This window comes from Xenopus laevis, chromosome 2L (assembly GCF_017654675.1).
Source record: "Xenopus laevis strain J_2021 chromosome 2L, Xenopus_laevis_v10.1, whole genome shotgun sequence".
Lineage (NCBI taxonomy): Eukaryota > Metazoa > Chordata > Amphibia > Anura > Pipidae > Xenopus > Xenopus laevis.
This window is the reverse complement of record NC_054373.1, coordinates 103,652,879-103,663,076: the sequence shown is the minus strand read 5'-3', so window position 1 is coordinate 103,663,076 and position 10,198 is coordinate 103,652,879.

Genomic DNA, 10,198 nt, shown 5'->3' with positions numbered 1-10,198 from the left:
CCCATGTATGTCCACCTTTAGTCAGCCACTCCAGATACTGGGGACTTCTATTCTTGTATGATATGCTGGGCAAGGAGCTGCACAGTTGAGGTTTGGCAGTATTAATCATACAACATGCCTAATCACCAAGGCTACACATTGTACTACATATATTTTATATAATACTGCAATAGCCATGTTTTTTTAACCCCAATTCACCACATTCCCCATAATGCAGGTGCAATTGCAGTTGCCAGGGTGAGATGTGCCTGACACAATTGCAAATGCACTACAATTTGCATATTTTATATTTGTACTTTGACACAAATCAGACCCAATTAGGGTTGCCACCTTTCCCCCCGACGAACTCTGCAATGGGGGGCAGGGCCATGACATGATGGGGGTGGGATTGTGACATCAGGGGCAAGGCTATGACATGGAATCGGCGATTGGTCGATAAATGTGTCAATCTCAGGAAATTCAGCACGGTTTTCTTAATGTGGAAAACAGGGCAGGCAGTTTTGACCTGAACAGCCCTTCAAATAACTGGGCTGTCTGGGTCAAAACGGGACAGGTGGCAACCCAATTGCTCTTTTCTAATTCTGGGTGTCGTCATTTCTGATATGTGAAATGCATGTGACATGTGCGCAGTTGTGCTCTATGCACTAGTGTTCTGCCCCCCTCGACCCACTCTGATGTGAAAGGGGTAGGGTTGCCACCTTTTCTACATTTGGAATCTGGGCAGGGGGCTGTACCTGTGACATCAGAGGCAGGGCTGATGATGCGTAGGGGCGGGCCAGTTACATGAAGTGATGTGGCAGCCCGTGATTGGTCAAAACGCTCTGGAAGCAGGGAACAGGCTTGCCTTGTTTTCAGACTTCTGAGAACTAGGCAGGTATTTTCAAAGTGGACAGCAGGTGTAAAAACCTGACTGTCTGGTTCAAAATCGGATGTATGCACTGGACAGGTAAGGCGGACACCATCATTAAACCCGTTAGTTATAAATGAATGTAAAGCACTATGCAGCTTTAGGCTGCTATATATAAATACATAATAATCCCCTAAAATTGCCCCTGCATAAATGACCCCTTTTGTTTGCAGGCGGGTTAAAATAAAGTTTAAAGATTGAACTTGATTTACGTTTCTTTTTTCAACTGCTACAATAATTATGTAGTAGTTGAACTACAAATAACAAGAAGACAGCTCATAAGACCTACACCTATACCTCATACTAAACAGAATGTGTGTGCACATGATCAGCCCCACATCTGACTAAACCTATTATGTAGTAGTTGAGCTATAGTTAAGCAACTGCTAAAAGCTAACTGGTGCAAGATTACAGCTAGGAGGAGTCTAAAAATCATATACAAAGCTTTTTACTGACTCTGAGAGTTTGTCAGATGCTATTGAAGGGATATTAAGAATATTATAATGATGGGTAAGGCTGCAAGATAATTAGTGTGATAAACTACTTGGCTGGTAGTGGATTAAATGATTCTGCTGTGTTAGTTCAGGCAAAGCAGCCAGACAAGCATAGGAACTTCTGGTATATTTACTACAACATGGCAGGTAGGTGTGGCCTACTTCATGCTACTTTCAGCTTAGACAGGAAGAGGGAAACAGGAAGAGGAATATGACTCATAAGACAATGGCAAAACAGCAGGAATGCCCTTAACCAAAATGGCCACACAAGCAAGTTACTACAATAAGAATAGCCATATCACCTGAAATGATCATATTTATGTTTTGCATACTTTTCTTTCTCTAGAATCATTATCTGTGCAGCATTATATTTCTCAGCCATGTGTAAGAACTTCCAATTAAGAACCTGTAGTGTTTAACAGCAGTCCTTTTAGGGAATGTTTGTTTGTGTTTTGTACTATGCAGCAGAGGGGACATTAGAGGGTTCCCTCTATAACAGGCCACATACTATGCCTTAGGAATGCTACAGCCATGTTCAGCAGAGCTGGTAACTTTTCATCTTTTTTGTTATATGGCAATACGCTTTGTTCTTATTGGTTCAGGAATGTGAATGACAGTATTGCTTCACAGAATGGTTATTTTATCTGTCTTGTGAATCTGAGTTTTCATTTTGTTGAAAGAATGAATCCTGTACTATAAAATCCTGCTTTCTGTCACAAACATCTATTTTCTGTTTCTGTTGGAATAAGTATTTTGTATATTTTATATCTGTGTATATGGTCACAAATATTTATATACCATTAGAGACATTCATTCTCTGTGCTAGGGATCATTTTGTATACAGAATGTATTTGGGACAAATGGCACCCCATAGAAAATCGCAGCATTAATGGGGGGGGTGCGAATAATCGGTTGCTCTGAGAGGAACAGATAAGATGGCCAAGAACATATGGAGGCACAAGAGAAAATATATAGTTGGGTGCAGAGGAATGAAAGGCCTAGAAGATTATGAAAAGGACTTTATAAGCAATTATTTGTCAGCTATGCAATCTAATAATAGCTGCTTCATCTATAGGTTCTAAATATTTAGAAAATTACTCAGTAACTATAAAAAAACAGATAATCAGCAATCGTTATTTTTCAACTGTACTAACTTCCCTCATTGGAGGGAAAACTATACCCCATAAATACTTAACCAACAAACAGTTTATATCATATTAACGGGCCTATTAAAGAATCCAACTGGAATATATAGCAGTAAATATTGCCCTTTTACGTCTCTTACCTTGAGCCACCATTTGGTAATTGTGTCCCTCAGAGATCACTTGACAAAAACACTTATCTGGAAAACCTCATGTCCAATGCATTTTACTGTATATAACAGAGCCCATAGGGATAATGTATGACCCCAACTGCATAATGTAAAGCACTGTTTCAGATGCAATTCACCATAGTTTTTAATTACAATGCAGTATTTTCACCACAATTCCAGCATTACAAGTACATTCACTGCAATTATGTTTACCACAGTTCGGTCTGATACCTCACAATGAATACAATTAGGGCTATGCATTTCTACAAATTGGATGCAAGTTAATCTACAGGTTCCTGTAAGGGTTTCTACCAGAGACGTAACTAGAGGGGGTCGGGCCCTGGCGCGGGACGTGCAGCCGGGCCCGCCCCCTCCATATGGCCAGAAACGGCCGCAGAACAGAGTGGCGCGCGAGCTGCTGGGGGGCCCTGAGGGGGTGCGGGCCCTGGCCCAATCGCACCCCCTGCTCCCCCGGTAGTTACGCCACTGGTTTCTACAGATGATGAGTCATTCAGGTGATGACTGGAATTTTGCACACAGGAGACAAGAAGGGGAGCTGAAGGAACAAGAGCAGTGTGACAATGGTGTAGAATCAAGGTCTGGCAGAATAAGGACAGAGTGGACATAGAGACCAAAACAGAGCAGGTGAAGAACTGGTAACAGAATGTAGCAGGATGGAATGACCGAAGAGTCTGAAACAGTCTGGACAGGACAGTTTCGGTGAAGAATTGTGGACTGGAGCAAGAGCAGGACTACAATAGGGAATTGGGAACAGGTCAGTAACAAGACAAGGTGGAGACCAAGCAAGGAAAATGGCTAGGGGCATGCCGACATGCTCAGATGCTCAAATGCTCAAGCTCAGGCTGTGAGGAGGACTGGGCTTATATTGGGCAGAGTTAGCCATGATTGGCTGACCCCATCCAACCAATAATGCTGCTGGGGTGATAAAATGCAGCCAAGGAAACAGGTGAAAGGGAGATGAGCACATGCTGGTTGCTCTCCTGGCCCAGTGGTTAAAGAGAACAACCAACAACCAAGAGATCCTGGGTTCAAGCCAAAGCAGAGCTTTGCGGTTCCCTTTGTCAATAGGCACACTTGCACACAAGGAACAGGAGGCTGGATGGACACACTAGTTCTGAATGAAACTATATCGAGGTTCAAGGAGCAAATTGATCTCAAGTAATGAATGTTGTGAATGCATGCAAAGACTGCATCCATTGTTTACCACCTATCATACCTGTACAGACATTTATTTGTTGTATATCTGCTTGCCATATGAAATGTGAAATACCAGATAACAGAGGTTTCATTTAAAAGATTCCATGCTGCATTTAACAGGGTCAAAATCAAATACTTCACATTTGATTATGACTTGGAAGCCAATGTGCAAGCAGTTAGATTTCAAGATGTGCTAATGGTATACACCAACATTTCTGTCTGCCAGCATAATGCATGTACTGTAGGGATTCAATGCTGTAGAAAGGAAACAGATGCTTGCTGATTAACGATATTCAGGTGAAATCAGGACTTCACCAAGGCAACACATATGCTCTTCATCGACCTACAGCTGTTTCAAAAATATAGTTTTTTTTAACAATGCTGCCCATGACATCAACATTAATTCATTCAGAATTATTAGCAAATTTATTGGCTAGTTGCTACAGAATACTTAATAAGGAAAGCATTCTACTCTGATTTTAGAAGAACTCAAAAGTCACGGAGTGACTTTACCTTAGTGTACAGGTTAAAAAGTTTTGAGACGAGAAAGGAAACAGATGTTGCCTAAATTTAACATTGTGCACTGTCTAATATGTCTAGACTGTACTGCCATAAAGAAACTGTTTAAACTGGCACCAGCAAACCAGTGTACTGTTGATTTACTGTGAATGTGTGATCATGCTCCTATTTCATTACTCACTTTCTTAAATTTTCAACTTGAATTATAAACTAAAGAAAACTGTTCTTTCTCTTATTCTTTAGGAACCATGCAATTATCTGAACCTGTTTGCTTAAAGAACATGTAAACCCCCCACAAAAATTGAATCAGAGAACAGCCTCTTTGAAATCTTTAGATACCTGCCACTCTGGTTGTTAAAAGGTTAACAGTAAGGCTGCAGCATCTCCTTAATTACTTAGAAATCCTTCTACTCCTCTAACCCACTCTGCCCCCTCCCTCAGGAATTTACTTTGGCTGTTGGCTCATGAGCATGCTCAGTTCTTCTTAGGTCAGATTACTAAACACACCCTCAAGTCTAACAGCCAATGAAGAGATAGCATTGCTGGTTCATATAGAAACTCTGCTCTAGCTGTCTGATCCTATTTCTTTACTCTTAACCACCTCTTCTGAGCTCCACCCCAGTAGAACTCTTCATCAATGTACAGTATGTGTAAACCTGCATTCTGCATATATGTCCTGTTTGCAGAGGTCAATGTTACTGCTGATGTGCCAGAGGGAAAATGGCCGCTGGGTAAAAGCTGCTATTTGTTTTAGGAATATGCGATGGTGCTACCAAATAGAGACGGTATAAGCAGTACAAATGATGTGGCTTGGGTGGGGAAGATATGGCCACCTTATATACATGGGAGGAAAATGTAGACTTTACATGTCATTTAAGCTAGTTCTTAAGTATTATATATACTGCATATATATATATATATACACATATATATATATATATATATATAATTAGGGATGGGCAAATTTTTTCGCCTTGTTTCACGCGGGAATGGTCCATAGACTTTTATGGCGTTTATGAGGGACCATTCTATTGTTTCAATCACTCAGGCAGGTCTTTATCACTCTCTTATCTGACAATGTACTAATCCACACTGGTCATCAGCAGATGAAATTTTAAAATCTGCCAAATTCCCAAACCAGCTTAACCCATATATCCATAGTACACAGTACAATACATAAAATCCATACAAACACAGAAAATCATGTAAAACTTGTATGGGAAGGTGAAATATGGGACAATTCTAAGCCATCTTCCGGCGCTTCAGTAATCTTCAGTAATCTTCAGGTCTTTTTCCTTACCTTCAGCAATTTCAGTCTCTTTCGGCACATGCGCAGTTGTAACGAACCGGAAGATTGCCCCCACTGCACATGCGCCGATACGCCTCTCACTTCACAAAGAATACTGAAGCAACGAAGATGGCACCTGTGAGCTCTACTGCAGGTGCGGGTCGGTATTCCTAGAGGGGACACATAATCTGCTGTAGCACTGTGCAGGGGGGAGGCAGGGAGGGGGCTAGCGGAGGGGGGCTAATGGGGACTTTTGCCTAAAGGGCGGTTTAGTTTTCCTTTAGAGTCAATGGCTGTTTTTTCACAGTGACCAGGCAACTTTTTGTGCAACTTTTTCAGCACACAATCTATGGTTGTTTTTTTTTCAGAAGAACTAAGGGATTCACACTTCATATAGTCATAATGAATCCGCAAGCTTTCTGCAGTCACTAAATGGCATTTATTGCATTTTTAGAAACTAGTTTACGAAAAAGCTAATTTTCCTGAAAACAACATCCCCTGTTGGCCACTGATAAACGAAGAAGACAAATGTCAGATCTCTTCAACCTGCAGATGGTGTGGAATTTTAGGTGCCCATTTATTAAACCTCGTTCTTTTCTGGTTGAGGTTATTAGGAATTTTGTGGAAAAATAAAAACTCGAATTTTTAGAGATTTATCAAACCTCAAAGCTGCTAAAAATCCAAATTCCAAAATACTCTATTTCAAAATTTTTGAGGTCATGTAGAAGCCAATGGCAAATATCCCTGAAGTTGTGATCTGCGCTGGATAATCCAATAAAGTCAGGTTTTAGTCTGATAATGTGAAAAAGTCTAAGTTGTTATATGTCAATCATGCAATATGAATTGACAATCAATTTTGTTGCAACTTTTTGTTGCTCTGATTTTTTTGACAAAATGTATTAATAAATGAGTTCAATTCATTGAAGGAATTTGGTTGACTTTGTTTTCATAAAACTCAGATTAATTAGAGTTTTAGTAAATAACCCCCTTATTGTTTAGTACTAGTCTATCCCAGCAGCAAGTTCTATGGTGGCATTTAAACCAGCCAAATTATGATCTATAAAGTCAGAATAAGACTGATTAAATCTGGAGGTACTACAGACCCTTTTCTCTAGTTGGCTGCCATAACTGTCAAGTCTTTGAGCCTTACTGTAAGGGTTTTAATAGGGAATCTTCTTGTAAAAAGAGCTACTGCATTTTGCAGGCTACAGGTTCCATGCACAAATGCCTGTAAAACCTAATATTAAGGTGAAAGCTCAATTCCAAAAATAGAGCATACAATGTTCTGAGTAAATATGTATTATTTTGAGGTCCTGATGTGCCTGCATCTACAGGCCAGGAGCAGTTCACCTGTTTGCACTATTTATCAGGTGAGTTTCTATTACTTATCAATATGCGTTTTGGGGATAAAGTCTAATTTTGTCTTGCTCTGCGGAAAAGATAGGTTGTTTATTAAACCCTTGCTTAACTTACATGCCACTACATGCAATCAGGGTCCATACCCAATGGGCGAGCATGCCTGTTTTGTCTTTTGAGTGTTTAATGGCTTTAGATAAAAATCATTGATGTTTATAGGATGAGGATAATACATTTTGTGAATCTGTTCCTCGGAGACTTTAGTATAGCAGCTGCCTTCTGTAATTACAAGCGAATTTCGACCTCTCTGTTGGAAATGATAATAATATATTGTTTGCACATTTGACTAATTACACATTTCTCTCTTTGTATAATTCAGAGGAGATTTTGTCATTTTATTTAAATGAGTTTTTTAGCTTCTTATTTTATAACTATTTCACAATAGACCTACGTTGGGCAATGAATGACAAGTCATCTTTAAATATTTGAATTTCACATCAAGGCTTGATAAAGGGCCCAGTGGGGTCTGAAACGTTGCCTTGCATGTATCTACTTTTTTGGGGTCAATAAAGAAAATTGGATGCACTGATCTTCAAGTGTGGTGTGCTACAGTGTACCTGGTTTGCTACATGTGTTATTGGATCACAGGTGGATGGTCCTCTCACTGTTAAAGCACCCTACCCAGCAAAAAGATTTTTCTACAGGTGGAAGCTCTCCATATTTGTGTGGAATCTAGCGTGATAATGTCAGACGCGACTCACCAAATAAAAGGACACACGCCAAAACGCAAACACGACTAAACAGAAGAATGCTGGCGAGGAGAGTGGTGGGCATCACTGCTGCTTCACTAGACCACCAGGTATTATTATAATAGTGGTCAGCAAGATATTTGTCAAATTGCTGGGTTCATTATTATGATATTTCAAAACAGAAAAAAGGAAAGGTACTAAAACATTTCTGGATTCTATATTTATCAAAGGGTGTATTTAACTGTACATCAAAGAAATGCAAAATGTTGCATACAAATGAATACCTATTTAAGTATTTGAAAGCTCTATTTATAAAAGAATGAATTCTATTAATAATCCAGAATTTATTTCAAAATCATACACTAAGGGGCATATTTATCAAGGGTCAAATTTAGAGTTTATGGGAATTTATTAAAACTCCCATAAACGCTAAATTCGAAAAAAAAATGACCAATCGAAATTTATTAAAAAATGTAAATTTAGGTGAATAGAATTAGGTGAAATCGAATTTAATTAAAGTTTGTTTTTTACCAAAAACAAAAACAAAAGAACCAATTTAAAAAAAAAACATTTCAAAAGCCCACCAAATTGATTTTAGGAGGTCCCCCATAGGGTAAAACACCAAGTTTTAGATGGCGAATAGTGGAATTCAAATTCTTAAAGGGACAGTACATAAGTTTAAAAACATTTTTAAACTTATTCCCTAGTCGAATTACACTAAAATAAACTCAAAATTCAATTTAAAAATGTGAATTTTCAATGCAACCCTTGATAAATCTGCCCTTAAACCTGTTTAGCAACTGAGTACATAGCATAACATATGCATTTTATGCAATTTTCTTAACAAGTTTACTAAACTTGTTCTAATTATTATCCAAATTTTACTTTAAGCTTTGCATATAGCCCAACACGTTTTGTATCTAAAAATGCCCAAAATAATCTGAGCCTTGCTGCTTAATTCCTTTTTAAAACAGTCCTTATGAGATGATGCATGAAATTTAGACCAATATTCCATGGTGTCTAATATTCACAGAATATATATTTAGTTTTGAGATTTTTTTAATAGATGAATCTAAAGAATTTGAGTTATTTGTATTTGAAAAAAAAGTTTAATTCATTATTCTGCCTCAATTATTTCAAATCGTGGCAAAAACATGAATTCAAGTTTTCATCAATTTGCCCAACAATAGTTGAGGGCTATTTTTTTAAACTTTATAATGAAAATGGTTGATCTGCTGCCTTGTTTGTTAGCAGCGTATTAGTACACTTTAAAAAATGTAAAATTACCTTTTTTATTTTATTGTGCATATAGTATCTGCTCTGATGAGAAAAAACTATGCCAGTACTGGAAACAATTCTGTACAAATTGATGTTGAGTTTTCCCTTGCAAATAATGTTATTGAACAAATTATATTTGAATTTGTCTCAGAAGTAAGAGGGAAAAAATGGTAAACTTGTGAATTTATTATGAAGCATTGCAGTTAATGGCATTATAATGAACTTAAAAATCAATAGACATAGATTGGAGTGAGGCTTAAGGAAGAGTGTTTTTTTACAGAAATGTTGATGGAGACATTGAAAAACTATCCAACAGTTAGTGATATGAGGGGGGGGGGTGAATTCAATGAATTCAATCATGAATGGGACAAAAACACAAATATGCATTTAACTCAGTAAATGGACCAACTACAAACCTTTAATTTGTGAAAACCACCATGCTATTTAAGAGACTGTATGGGAAGAGTTAGTTCAGCTACTTCATTCATATTGAATATTGATATTGTTTGTCTTCTAATATTGCTCATTTTGCACTACTAGTGATTATTGTTGAAATACAGTATGCACGTTAATGTCATGCTGACCAGCTTTGTCATAGTGATTTTTTTTTCTGTTTTCCTTATGACTTTTCATAATAATTAAAAAATATAAAATATATTGATTGCTTTATGCTTTTAAGTACTGGGAGCAGCTTGGATACTATAAGGAGAGATCAAATGTCCAATGCTGTTGGTAGCTTAAATGCCTTGTACAACATACAATGATGAATTGCAGAAGTGCAAAATACATAGTACATGGTTGCAAGAGCCTCCTGGAATAAATGCTTGCCTTGAGGAGGCAGTGCTTCCTTTGCATGTTCCAACTGTTCTAAATAGCTACATATTCTTTGCCAGGAATGGGCTGCACCACAATGATGACAGTGAAGCTGCATTTTCATATGTATTTACAAAATTCTCATGGTGGTTCCATTATAAAATGGGAAAGCTGGAGGTGCTGGCACTGGAGGGAAAATATGATGGGATTTGTGTTTCCAAAAAAATCCTACGATATCCAATTCGAAGGATTTACCGCAAATCC